Genomic DNA, 12,835 nt, shown 5'->3' with positions numbered 1-12,835 from the left:
AATGGTTCGAGCTGAGCAAGGTCTGGGCAGTCAGACTGCACCTACCAAGACCCCCTTCCCTTTCTTCCAGCATTTGCTGGTCTCTCCAGGAGGTCAAGTATGAGGAGAGGCCTTGGGTTTGGGGGCTTTGGTGCTGGTTCCTTCCCCTCTGCGCTGGCTCTGGGCTCAGCCTTCCCTGCACACGGGGCTGCAGGGTGGGGAACCACACTCCCTGGTCTCCATTTGAGCCTGGAGCAGGCCCCCTTTCTGTACTTGCTTTGGTCCCTCCACCCCCAGGTCAGCCCAGCTTTCTGAGTCAGACCCTACCCCTGCCCCCACCTCATCAGCTCTGGAGCAGAGGATTGCCTGGAAAGGCAGTATGGTTAGCAGAAGGGAGAAGGCAGAGCCGCTGCCATGGCTCAAGTGGCCGCTCAGCATCTGTCTCAGCTCGGCATCCTCCCCGCCTGCCCCTGCCCTCCTGTGCCCAGAGGCAGCCAGAGCTGCTCTCACATCCCCCTCCATGTGCCCACTGCACCCCAGCCCCCATCAGCTTCAGGTATACTTTTCTCATCCCACATTCCTTCCCTAGGTAATGCCACCCACTGCTTCCACTGCCCTAACACCTCCCACCCCTCCACCCACCCCCATCGGAGCCCGTGGCCCTGCCCAGTCCCACCCTGCAGTGCTCCACACAGGAGCAAAGCCATTTGTCTTGCTTCTGCCCCAGGGTCTGGGCTCCCCAAGGGGTTGCCAAGCAGCTTGGAGGACCCCATGGCCATTCCTCTTTCTCAAAGGGAGGGGTGCAGTGGGAGGGTGGAGGGAAGGGTGTCTAAGAGCATGCAAACACACCAGCTGCTGCCCAATCTCTTCTTGCCCCTGAGGAACAAATACCCCCACAGGTTTCTGTGGGGAACACCGTGGAGTCGGCAGACTTCACAAGCATGTACCACCCCTCCACTCCTCCCTCTTTCTCCAGCCACCCCTATGGGGAACCACAGCAGAGCAAAGGCTGGCACAGTCTGGCCTGAGGTCTCTCTGTAGAGGAATCTGGTCCACCTTCTTGTCCTAACATTGACCATCAGACACTGACAGCCTCCCCTCCCCCCACCTTTGGTGAGGAGGGTCCACAGGGGCAGCAGGACAAGGCCCTCATCATGGGCAGAAGTCCCTGGAGAGCCACAGCAAGGTTCCTGCTCTACCCAGGCCTCCCTGTCTTCCCCATCTGACCTGGGATGCCTGCCCAGACCAGGCAGAAGTAATATATACTATAAGTCATTTATGGGAGCTGCCAAGGGTGCCTCATTATCATGCAGCACTGGACTGACTGCCCATATTGCCAAATGTGTCAGATGAAACTGTTCAAAGCGTCGTGCTATTACAATAAGAGCATGTGAACCGAGCTTCCTGGGGGGCCTGCCACAGGCAGCTGGGAACACAGCTGGAGAGAAGCTTTCTCACTTCTTATTGAACCACTTGTGCCGTCCATTCCCTCCATCTCCCCAGACACTCTCTCATGGCACCAGCCCGCATCCATGGTCGTCACTGCTGTCTCCACCACCACGAGGGACTCCTGAGTGACCAGGGCCTGAGCAGCCTCCTCAGTGGAGAAAGGCCCCCACTTGACATGTGAATCCATTTGGATTGATTCCTGGAAATGGGATACTCTCTACTACCGATGCTTCTATTCTCCACATTTTTAAGTGCAAGGAGGTGGTGGGAAGGGAAAAAATAGAACAGCTTATTTTCAATGTAAAGGAGGTTTCCCTGCAAGGAGATTTGTACCTCCTTAAACAGAAGGTATAGTTTGGGGTCTTATGTTTAAGTCTTTAATCCATTTTGAGTTGATTTTTATATATGGTGAGAGATAAGGGTCTAATTTCATTCTTCTGCATGTGGATATCCCCTTTTCCCAGAACAATTTATCGACGAGGACATCTTTTCCCCAATGTGCGTTCTTGGCACGTTTGTCAAAAATCAATTGGCTGTAAATATATGGATTTATTTCTGGGTGCTCTATTCTGTTCCACTGGTCTATGTGTCTGTTTTTATATGAATATTAATACCATGCTAACTTGCCCATCAATGGATGAATGGACAAAGAAAATCTGGTATATATGCACAATGGAACACTACTTGTCCATAAAAAAAATAAAATCCTGTCATTTGCAGCAACATGGATGGAACTGGAGGTCATTATGTTAAATGAAATAAACCAGACACAGAAAGACAAATATCTCATGCTCTCACTCATGTGGGAGCTAAAATAGTTGATCTCATGGAGGTAGAGAGTAGAATGATAGATGACAGAAGCTGGGAAAGGTACACACCTTTGTGGGAGAGAGGGTGATGAAGGGAGGTTGGTTAACAGGTACAAACATGCAGTTAGGTAGAAGAAATAGCTTCTAATGTTCCACAGCAGAGTAGGGTGACTATAGTTAACAACAATGTATTATACATTTCAAAGTAGCTATAAGAGAGGATCTGGAATGTTCCCAACACACACACACACACACACACACACACACACAAATAATAAATTCTCGTAGTGATGGATATCCTAAATACCTGGACATGATCATTACACATTCTATGCATGTATCAAAATATCACATGTACCCCATAATATCACATGTACAAATACTATGTATCGATAAAAAAAAAAACAAACAAACCAGTAGGTATAAAATGGTAGCACATTCCTCTTGTGGGCCCTTCTCCTTTTGGTGCATGGAGGGGGTCTTTCTAGGGGAAATCCTGTCCCCTTTGGCAGCATTAGCAAGGAGGACCCTGCAGAGGCCTGACCCACCCTTGGCCTTGCTCACTGGGAGGCCTGCACTGGTCCCCCAGGCTCTGCAGACCCAAGGGGGCAGAGGTACTCCCAGGGGGTGGAATGGATAAGGGGTCACAATAAGGTGTGTCCACTTTGACCAGGGAGGGAAAGTGAACTGGGCAGGAAAACAAAAGGGAAATGCAAATCAGAAAAAGAGGGAAGGTGCTAAGTGTTAGAGGATGAGAGCAAAGTGTTTTACTTAGAAGGAAACAGAGGAAAAGGCAGAAAGGCAGGGAAATGGAGAGAATAATTCCTCTTCCAAAAGTTCTGAGTGTAAACTAAAACAAAACTTTAAGGCCCCCAGCTGACTGAATGGACCCCCTCTTGGCCAAGGGGATCCCAGAAAAACCTTAAAACTGAGTTGTAGTCATGAGAAGAGGGGAGGTCAGATACATCTAGTTATGCCCCATCCCTTTTGGATTTATTCTTTGTAACAATAAGATACAAAATCATTAACAGGCCTAAGGCCACGTAAGACAAAGGTTAAACCTGCAGGTCATCAATTTACTTAACAGATCGCTTGAATCTGCGTATATGTTCGGTTTATGTCCGGTGACTTGTCTCTGACTAACAGGCCTCTTTATCTTAACTTAAAACATCCCAAGCCTTTAGACAAAGCTTCATTTCTTTAACCAATTACAAACCAAAGAATCTTTAAACCCACCTATGAGCTGTGAGCCCCCACTTCAAGATGTCCTGCCTTTTCAGTCCAAACCAATGTACACCTTCCATGTATTGATATATGGCTTTATGTGTAATTTCTGCCTCCCTTAAAATGTATAAAACCAAACCATAATCCAACCACAGTGAGACCACTTGCTCAAGGCTTCTTGGGGGTGGCTCTCCAGGCCCTGGTTAAACATATTTGGCTCAGAATGAACATCTTTAAATTATTTTACAGAGTTTGGGCTCTTTTCTATTGACATGAGACAGACACTAGCCATCTGTGTCCCAGGCCAGGGAGGGGCTGTTGACCTCTGACACTGATTAGGTACACTTTGCTGTCTCTCAAAGGGCTCTGTCAACAGAAGCTGAGGGTTGTGCTAAGTTTTGATCTGGAAACAGGATGAAAACCAGAGGTCAGGCCTGTGTATTTTCACTGACCCTGGAGGATGTTCACATCACCCTGCAAGCCTTATTTTGCCAGAGCTGATGTAAACAGCTGGTTAGTTTGTCCTTAGACCTACGTGGTAACTCAGGGAAGCTGTAACAACTACTTATAAGGTATTTAGGACAAGAAATATTCTTATTTTAAAGATAAGGAAAGCAAGATTCAAAGAAGTTAAATAATATATTGACAAACAATCTGAAAACCAGCGAACTATAAGAAGAGTGAGATGCATTATTGAGTTATGTGAGAAAATAAAACAAATAATGTCATTAAAGACATACCGGGTTATAATGGCAGATTAAACAAATGTATCTAGTATTTCTTCCTCCCAAATCAAGCCAGAACTGCAGCTGACAGATTTTTCAAAAAGACAGAAATCCACAAAGACTTGGAAAATAGGAAAGGAGACAAGGATGGCCACCATCCTTGCAGACTAGATGCTGCAGAACTGAGGGACAAAGCAATTGCATTGACTTAGTGGACCTAAAGAGCCAAATCTAAAGTCAGCATCAGGGAAGCCGAAAACCCACTTGCAGAATTCCCAAAAGGCTCATGAACTGGCACCGACAGGTCCCCCTGGATCAGGCAGTTCAGCAGAGGCAGACAGATAAAAGAAGGATTTGGTGGAAGATATTTAAGAAGGAACTAGATGCCTAGATCCCCTCGCCTACGCCACACCACTGTGGGACACCCCTATGACCCCCCCACTCCTGGGGGCAGGGTGGAGGAGGGGCATGAAACAGAGTACTTGGCAGTGGGGGTGGACAAACTCAGGTGAGGGTTGGTCCGCAGAGTTGAGGGTCAAAATATTATACTGAGGTTCACTACAACACCCTGGTAGGGTGATTGACTACGCCCACACGGGATGCTGTCTTATAGTGGAGACCCCAGCCTTCTTCCACTTGGCTCCCAGAAGCTGGCTGCCAGGCCTTTGCCCTCCAGTCTGGAGACTAGGGAGAACCTTCTGGGATGACCAGCGCAGAGGAAAGGGCTCGCTCATTCACTCACTGCTGCCATGCAGCTCTTCAGCACTTGGTTTTAAACATAAGCAGACAACTAATCATCACTGGATATCTGAGAAAAGTCCATAATCCAGGGGAGAAAAACAGCTTAAGGAAACAGACTATGCAGGGAGACGCAGGAAGACAAAAAATTAAAAATTATTATTAATATCCCCAGAGAGACAACAGAAGAAAGATATTGCCTCCCTGAAATAAAAACAAAATACTATTAAAAATGACTAGATGGAGAACAAAAATAATACCTTGAAATAAAATAACAGAATCAAAATCTATGAAATTTATATTATAAACTCAATTCTCCACTTATGTATTAATAGTCCTATCATGTTCCAAAAAAGACTTAAGAAGGCTTATGAAGTGTGCACAGTACAAGAGGATAAAAATAACGACACGGCAGAGAAAAAGAAAGAAAAGGAAGATGAGGCCGGATATCACATTCACACACAAAACTTGGTCCATGAGGTCCTTAGGAAGGTTATTATATCCCTAGATTTGAACTTACAGGCATTAGATATTATTTCCATTGTTTTAAAATCTTTGCTGCTTTTTATTTGCACTTGAGTGAGTCCCAACTGCCACTCTGCCTGAGGAATGGCCTGTGTCTGTGTCCCTGCCCATCTGTGTTAACCTATGTGCCAATCTTCTCTCTTGAGGGTAAGAAACTGCCTTTTTAATTCTTTGTGATCACTTACTGTGCCCTCAGCAGTATCTTGTTCTCAGAAACTTACATAGCTTATATTTCTTTCCACATCTCTTCCTGCCTTTTCAGAAAAGAATAAAAGAAAAGAAAGAAGAGGGAGGAAACCTAATTCTGAGGCCCTGGAAAAATATTATACAGGGCTGGCCTAAGAATAATCCCCTTGCAAAGAACCTGGAATGACGCGTTTGACTCTCGAGGCAAAGACCGAGATAAAGAAAAATCTCACGAATCATGTTGGGTTTGAGCCCATTATCTATATTCCGTGACCCTAACATTTAGCACTCTAATTTTTGAAATTCTAAACTGTGATGAATTTAGTTCAGGGCAGTGGAAAGGAGTGGGCAGAGGGAGGTGGATAATGAGGGAAGGTGGAGGAGGGAAGTCCAGGAGAACTGCTAAATAGAACCAGAAAAAGCAGTTCTCCCTTTTGGAAAAATTGTGATTTGGAAGTTTACACTCCTATTAACATTTAAATTGAAAGGTATTGCTTGCAACTCTACACGGGAAACCAGGATATCTGCATTTAAATAAACACCACTTAGAGAAGAAAAATATATAGGCTCTGAATGTCTATTTGCTCTTTAAAGACCTTGCACAGAAAAAATGATGATTGGAATTTTTTTTTCTCATTAAAAAACCCAGAAATGGTGAGGGTAAGTATGTGTTAGACCTTACAGCAATGGTGACAACTGGGCTAGAGAAAGGAGCATTTTAATACCTTGTATTAGTGGCCCCAGCGGTATGGGCTTGGAGTGAGGCTCTGTAGCCGGAGACCAGCAAGGCACGGTCCTTAGCTGGCCACATGGGGACCTCTGGGTGAGCCTCGTTTGCAGGAAGCTCTCCCTCCTGCATGATATGAGCACACAGCCCTGGCTACAAGGCAGGGAAGTGTGGGCGGGCCTGGGAGCTGGGCATTCATTCATGAATTAATCAGTCCCTAGAGAATCAAGGTCACAGGAATTGGAAGGCAGAGCAAAGTGCAGAGGACAGAACTCAGGTGCTTTCGCCCCAAGGGTCAGTCAGTCTGGGAAGTAAGAAGTGGAGAGAGATAGACTGCAATGAACATGCTATCCCTAGCCGTGGGCTTGACTCAGGACAAGCTGATTCAAAGGGCCAATCACTGTACAGCGACCATCGATGAAGGAAGTAGGGGTTTTGATTCTGGGGAACCATAGAGACATGCAACAGGTGGGGCTGGGAGGATGGATTCTGGGAACCAGGCCACTCCTGTTCAAATCCTGGCTCTTCCACACACTGGCAGTGGGAACTTGAGCAAATTAGTCCATTTCTTGGGATCTCAGTTTCTGCATCTGGAAGTGAAGGTTATGACAGTACTTACTTCAAAGAGTTATTACGAGGATTAAACAGGTTAATATGTGTAAACTGCTTAGAATAGCACCTGGCACGATGCTAGAGCTATGGAAGTGTAAATAGAAACAGAGGTCACCTGAATGAAAGCGGTTCTCTTTTGTTCATGAGCCGCATCCCTTGCATCTGCTGTGGATGAGCACAAAAGGAGCCGAGTAGCATGTTGGGGTGTGCCCCTAATTAAGGAACTGGGACTCAGAGGGAGCAGACTCTGGAAGCTGTCCTTTTGCCTGTCAGTTATCCAGAGAGGCCAAGGCGAAGGCTTTATTTTTCAATTTATTGAGATGCATCCACCCCCACTATTGGTGGTGCCTATCCTCTGAGGACCAAAATGGCTGGAGGCTACAGCAGCGAACAGCAGAGGCGCCAGTGGCCACAGAAGCTGTTTGAACCCTGGGCTCTGGCAGTGAGCACTATACTGATCTAGGAGAGATGTGGGGCAGGACTGCCACTCTGTTGGGAGGGCTTCAGTGACTTAGTTAAGAAAAACTGAAACCGCAAAGTACCTAACAAGAAGTTTTGCCTATGACTTTCTTCTAGAGTGTAAGTTGGTTCAGCGTCATAATGTAGTTATATATATATATAGATAGATAGATAGATAAATATTATTTTATGTTTTTAAATTGACAGATAACATTGTATATTTTTGTCATGTACAACACGATATTTTGAAGTACATGTGCACTGTGGAATGGTTAAAGCTAGCTAATTAACAATGCATTATCTCACACAGCCATCATATTTGTGGTAAGAGTACATAACATCCACACTTTACATTTTTCAAGAATAGAATACACATCAACTATAGTCACTTTGCTGTACAACAGATCTCTTGAAATTTACTCTTTCTATCTAACTGTAATTATATATCCTTTAACCAATGTCTCCCCATCCCCACCCCACCCCCAACCACCCCAGCCTCTGGTAACCACTGTTCTTTTCTCTACTTCTATGTGATCAACTTTTTTAGATTCCATATGTGAGTGAGATCATACGGTATTTGTCTTTCTTTGCCTGGCTTATTTCACTTAACACAATGTCCTCTAGGTTCATCCATGTTGTCGCAAATAGCAAGATTTCATTCTTTTTTATGGCTGAATAGTTTTTCATTTCTTTATGCATTCATCCATTGATGGACGCTTAGGTTGATTCCATATCTTAGTTACTGTGAATAATCTGCAATGAACATGGAAGTGCAGATATCCCTTTGACGTACTGATTTCAATTCCTTTGGATATATACCCAGTAGTGGAATTGCTGGATCATATAGTAGTTCTAATTTTAATTTTTTGAGGAACTGCCACACTGTTTTCCATAATGGCTGCACTAATTTCATTCCCACCAAAGTGTATAGGGTTCCCTTTTCTCCATTGCCAGCACTTGCTATCCTTTCTCTTTTTCCTAATAGCCATTCTAACTGGAGTGAGGTGATATCGCATGTGGTTTGGATTTGCATTTCCCTGATGATTAGTGCTGTCGAGCATTTTTTCACACACCTTTTGGCCATCTGTATGTTTTCTTTTGAGAAATGTCTATTTAGGTCTTTTGCCTGTTTTTTAATTGGGTTATTTGGCTTTTTGCTATTGTTTGAGTTCCTTATATATTTTGGACATTAACCCCTTGTTGGATGTATATTTTGCAACTATTTTCTCCTATTCTGTAGGTTGTCTCTTCATTCTGTTGATAGCTTCCTTTGCTGTGCAGAAACTTATTAGTTTCATCCCATTTATCTATTTTTGCTTTTGTTGCCTGTGCTTTTGAGGTCTTATTAAAAAATCCTTGCCCACACCAATGTCCTGAAATGTTTCTCCTACGTTTTCTTCATGTAGTTTCATAGTTCAGGACTTACATTTAAGTCTTTAATCTATTTTGAGTTCATTTTTGTGTATGGTGAGAGATAAGGGTCTAATTTCATTCTCCTGCATGTGGATATCCAGTTTTCCCAGCACCATTTATTGAAGAGACTGTCGTTTTTCCATTGTGTGTTCTTGGCACCTTTGTCGCAAATCAATTGGCTGTAAATGTGTGGATTTATTTCTGGGCTTTCTATTCTGTTCCATTGGTCTGTCTGCCTGTTTTTATGCCAGTATCATGTTGCTTTGGTTACCATAACTTTGTAGTATATTTTGAAGTCAGGAAGTGTGAAGCCTCCAGCTTTGTTCTATTTTCTCAGGATTCCTTTGACTATTCAGGGTCTTTTATGGTTGCATGCAAATTTTAGAATTGTTTTTCATATTTCTGTGAAGAATGTCATTAGTATTTTGATAGGGATTGCATTGAAGAAAGATGGACATGCAGGGAAAGGGATAGGGCAGTTCTGAAGGGCCTTTTAGAGATCAAAGCCCAAGTCAGGCACTTTCTCATGGAAACCTAAGAACTATTTTAATTTGACATAAAAATAATTCCTTAAATACAACTATTAATACATTATGTAGCTATATATATAGAAAACCTGTAGATTGTTTTGGGTAGTATGGACATTTTAACAGTATTAATTCTTCCAATCCATGAACACAGGACATCTTTATTTGTATCTTCAACTTTTTTCACGAGTGTTTTATGGTTTTCATCATAGAGATCTTTCATTTCCTTTGTTACATTTACTCCTAGGTGTGTAATTTTTTTTATAGCTATTGTAAATGGCATTTTCTTGATTTCTTTTTCAGCTAGTTCACTATTAGTGTATAGAAATGCTACTGATTTTTGTATGTTGATTTTGTAGCCTGTAAGTTTACTGAATTTTTTAGTTCTGTGTTTAGTGGAGTGGTTAGGGTTTTCTATATATATAACTGCATAATGTATTAATGGTCATATTTAAGGAATTATTTTTATGTTAAAATAAAATAGTTCTTAGGTTTCCACGAGAAAGTGCCTGACTTAGGGTTTTGATCCCTAAAAGGCCCTTCAGAACTGCCCTCTCCTCCCCCTGCATGTCCATCTTTCTCCAACCCCCTCATGCTCGGTCAGAACAAACTGCAGTTCCTTCCCTCTTCCTTGACAACGCTGTGCTCTCTGCCAGTATGGCTCCCCACTGGCTCCATCTGGCAAGCTTCTCATCATCCTTGAAGATTTCCCTAAAAATTAAATGTCTCTGAGAGGCTTCCATGGCATTTTAACAGACATTCGCATCCAGTCCTCAGGGTTCCTGTAGCAGTTAGTTAATGTCACTATCACATCTTTCTTATAAGTATTTATGTCCCCCTTTCTCTAGTAAATCTGAGCTTGTTCAGGGTTGCATTCATGTCTGGTTTATTTTGTCTTTCTAGTCCCCAGAGCATTGCCTGACATAAACAGGTGCTCAATAAATATTTGCTAAATGAGATCACCATCCCACCCTGCAACAATTACTAAAATTATGTGCACCATCATATAATGTAGGGTGAGGAGAGTGAACCTTCATAATTCAACCCACTTCAAACGTCATTGCAACTTGAAGCCAATTTTTCTCTTCTTCAATCTCATTTTTTTAGAAGGCAATATTAACTTTCACTTAACAATTCAACATAGTTGTTTATTATACACAAAGGACATGCCAACATGGGTCTGGATTCCAGATGACACAGCACTATAAAGTTTAATGAGCACATTATGATACCCTACAGATTAGGAATCCAACAGACCTTTCTGCACCGTCCCTCCCCCAAGTCAGGAAGAGATAGTGGGAGAAGGTAGTTGCTGTAGAAACAAGAAGTTGTTTCTGGGTCAGAAGACAGGGTTGATGCTTCCTCCTCCTCAATCTTACCTCCGGATCAGAGAACTGCCATAAATAGGGATATTATGTGATGTCGCCATATACAAATCACATCCTTTGTCAAAACAATGAAAGGCAAATTGCAAAATTTGTACTTGCCTGATGAAAGCTAGGTCAGCAGCTAAAGCAAGTGCCCGGAGAAAAGAAAGAAGTGGGGAGAAACCCCGGAGAGTGGCACAGTCCCAAACTTGAAAAATCATAAGAATGGCTCCCTTCTCCCTGCTGCCACACTGCTAAGCCAATAGCAGAAACTCCAGAAGGAAATGAGGAAATGAAACTATAGCTCAGACAACCAGATATACCAGCTCAGAACCAGCTTAGAGCCTGGTTCTCTGTCCCCTGGCTGTATTCCTACTGATGAAGACAAACTAGACCCATACAATCTGCTACTTAACCTGAGAGAAGCTTCCATTTCTCCGTCCATATATCATGCATCACTGACAGCTGTTCTGAGTGTAAAGTGCCAGAATCTGGGGTTGCTTGGCAAGAATGTGCCCCTTTAGACCTACCACAAAGCAATCAGAGGATGGAAGCTTTAAAACATACTACCCTAGAGGGTGCTATGCAGCCTTGAAAAGTGTTGCAGGTGTCTGAGATTTGGGGCATGGCAAAGAATTTGAAAAGCCAAGGGACGGGGAAGATAAATAGGAATTAGCATTGGTCATGCTTTTACTACGTGCAGGCATGGTGTTGGGCAATTTACACAGCACGCATCCATCTGTCCTCCCAATGGCTCTGTAAGGTAGGCGCGGTTTTCTCATTTTGTAGATTTGGAAACTGAGACAAGGGGATTTCAGTTGACTCAGGTCACACAGGCAGTAAGGGGCAGCCCTGGGAAGGGGTCTTGGTCTGCCCACACCCTTTCCATTCCTCAGTGCTTTTCATGTTCCACCTCACTTCAAACCTCAGAAGGGAACTGAACATCCAATCAAACGTAATGGAATATGATTCAGCTATTAAACTTATTATTTTGAAGAATGTCAATGACATGGGAAAAGTTCATGACAGAATATTAAATGAAAAGCAATGCACAAGCCTACGTATTCTATAGGACCCCTATACGAGTACTGCAGGTGTATGCATGTGCCTCTGTGCATGACTACCCACGTGGGAAAAGCAAAGGAAAAGGACGCCAAATGTTAACAGGAAGCCTTATTTGGGTTGGGATATTTTGGGTTTTGTTTGTTCTTTTCTACAATGAGAATGTGTTACTTTAACAATCCGATTTTTTGGGTTCTTAGGGAGATGCAAGCTTTATTGTTGTTAAAAAAGTTCTAAGTATGAATAATGAGGCAAACTGCCCTAACCTGAGCTATAATAGAAGATGGTGGTCTCAGGCCTGGCCACAGATCCCTTCTCAAGAGTACTGTATTTTTAAAGACATACTGTCACTAAATGTTTTCTTTTTAACAGTGAAAGCTAAAGACCTGCTATGCTCCTCTTTGGCCAACAATGTGCACTGTGGAAATATTTGCTGTTGGTGGTCAGGGCTTCCTTTACTCACAGCTCCAGGGCAGGCCAGCACAGATGACTGCCAGGAATGGGGCCCTAAGATGTCATTGCCTACAACTCCTATTCTTATTTGTGTGCGATGCTTTCAGTGAGGTGTGCATGGTCCCCCGAATAGCCACTCTCTGACTATATCTCACACTTTAGCAGCAAGGCACTTTGGGACCACCCCAGAGTCCTAAACAAAACTTACATGAATGTCACTATAGTAACCTTCTTACCCCAAAATGCCCCTTTAAGTACTGAGGTCTCCATGAACAAAGCACAGCAATTTCTGTTTGAACAGTATGCTGGCATGGAGAAAAACTCCAAAATACCGAACTTAAGGCTAGAACTTAGAAGGGAATTTAGGTTATATCCTACCCACCACTTGAAAAAAGTTCCACCAACAAAAATTCCCTCTTTAGAGTCATCCTACATTCATTTATTTATTCATTCAACGCATGTTCATCAAGGGATACAGCTGTGGACCAAACGGAGCACCCAGCTCCATGAAATGTACCTTTCAGAGAGAGAGAGAACAAACCACACACATAGACACATGCACATAATGTCAGGTGGTGGC

General features: G+C 43.4%; 1 protein-coding gene across 1 annotated transcript in view; it reads right to left on the bottom strand.

The window, feature by feature from the left end:
• TMEM178B (transmembrane protein 178B) overlaps nt 1-12,835 on the bottom strand; it is a 342,115-nt gene that overhangs the window by 32,236 nt on the left and 297,044 nt on the right. The window lies entirely within an intron of this gene.

This window comes from Eulemur rufifrons, chromosome 29, assembly GCF_041146395.1.
Source record: "Eulemur rufifrons isolate Redbay chromosome 29, OSU_ERuf_1, whole genome shotgun sequence".
Taxonomy (NCBI): Eukaryota; Metazoa; Chordata; class Mammalia; order Primates; family Lemuridae; genus Eulemur; species Eulemur rufifrons.
Note: the sequence above shows the minus strand (reverse complement) of the source record. Positions and strands in the feature narration are given on the sequence as shown.